Source organism: Otolemur garnettii, unplaced genomic scaffold (assembly GCF_000181295.1).
Source record: "Otolemur garnettii isolate 467f Iridium unplaced genomic scaffold, OtoGar3 scaffold00276, whole genome shotgun sequence".
Classification (NCBI taxonomy): Eukaryota; Metazoa; Chordata; class Mammalia; order Primates; family Galagidae; genus Otolemur; species Otolemur garnettii.
Window position 1 is genome coordinate 146,436 of NW_003852671.1, and position 1,890 is coordinate 148,325.

The 1,890-nt window shown below is 37.4% G+C and overlaps 1 pseudogene; it reads left to right on the forward strand.

The window, feature by feature from the left end:
* Positions 1–146: 146 nt before the first annotated feature.
* LOC100945975 lies at positions 147–604 on the forward strand (annotated as a pseudogene).
* Positions 605–1,890: the final 1,286 nt, after the last annotated feature.

A 1,890-nucleotide genomic window follows, 5' to 3' on the forward strand; every position in this document is an offset into this window, starting at 1 on the left:
GCTGCCCCTATTTTTAGTATCTTAACTTTAGCAAGATGCCCTTTTTTACAAAAATCAAATGTTCAGATGTAATTTAATAAAATCCCCTCTGGCTAGTTTAAAGAGAAAAGGAATACATTAAGATATATTAAGTACTTTTTTCTGCCACAATGGTGCGCATGAATGTCCTGGCTGATGCTCTTAAGAGCATCAACAGTGCCAAAAAGAGAGGCAAACACCCGGTTCTTATAAGACCTTGCTCCAAAGTCACTGTCTGGTTTCTAACTGTGATGATGAAGCATGTTATGTTTTGTAGGTTACATTGGTGAATTTGAAATCATCAATGATCACAGAGCTGGGAAAATTGTTGTGAATCTCACAAGCAGGTTAAACAAGTGTGGAGTGACCAGCCCAAGGTTTGATGTGCAACTCAAAGACTTAGAAAAATGGCAGAATAATCTGCTCCCATCCCGCCAGTTTGGTTTCATTGTGCTGACAACTTCAGCTGGCATCATGGACCACGAAGAAGCAAGAAGAAAACACACAGGAGGGAAAATTCTGGGATTCTTTTTCTAGGGGTGTAATCCATACTGAAAAATAAAATGCCTCAGTGGAAAAAAAAAAAGATATATTAAGTAGCTCATAGATTCCCCAGAAGAGGTAGGCAGTGAAGATTTGATGCTATACAGCCAAAAACAATGCTCAAACACATCACATGGAATGCTTTAATCAGTCAAATGTCACACTACTCACCTGAACACCACAAATTCACTCAACTAGCAATAAGAATACTCAGTACCAAATACACAAAGTTCTTCCATTGCTTTCCAGAAAATGCAAGACACACTTCCTGATACAGAACTAAAACATACGCTCAATTTTTGAGAGCGTTTCAAAGGTGCCTGAAAAGAATGTGTACTCCCTGTACCTCTCACAAAATTCCTTTTGAATGTATTTCAGTCAGCAGCTCCCGCTACACTTCTGTCTCTACAGGGAGCCCAAAAGCTGTACAAAGATACCAGCAGGGAACAGATGAGATGTGCCTTCTTCCCCTACTCTTCTCTTCGTTCTACCTTAGCCTCTTTACTTGCCAAAAATTTTCCCTCCCCTCTCCAAGTACAGAAATTGGTCTCATATTTATGAAAAGAGAAAAATGAATTCAGATGTGGAGAGAAGAAAAAAGAAATGAGAGGAAAGAAGATGCTGTTGATGTCACTTCCCAAAATGCCTTTGTGTAGATCAAACAGGCATTTTGAAATGACCTACATGCAACTTGTCTGAGACTCAAATATAATATTTATAACAAAACAAAATTCTAATTCATTTGAATTCCTCCAAAGTTCCAAGAGAACTTCATTTGTTTAGGACAGTGATTAGAGAAGAAAATAACATCAAGTAGGATTCAAAAGGGAAACATTGTGTTTAATGTTGCATGAGGGATGGAGTGGGAGATAAAAGGAAAAAGGAGTAAATAACAGTGACATGCCCCAGGTTGCAAAAAGCTACATACAAATAACAGGACTTTATCTGTGAATTCTCTAAACAGAATTTATAAAGTCTATTAAAGATTAATTACTTTCTACTATCAGGATTGTTCATTAAAAAGGTGGGATATATAGTTATTGTCATCGGGATTTTTGTGGGAAATGATGAAACAACTGTGCTCTGTGATGCAGATTGATTGAGATTCAACAGAATTCCATGATTGAGATCAGTGGAAATGACTGTGTAAAGACCTCCAGAAAGATAACTCTTCATAAAAGTAATTACAATACCAGAGAAAAATTGTCAAAATCAACTCTTCTGAACTCTGGAAATTAACAAAAGACTTCCAACAAAAATGCAGGGAGGATTTATTTAAGAAAATCTTCTGGGCTGGGCACAGTGGCTCCCACCTATAATCTTAGCCCT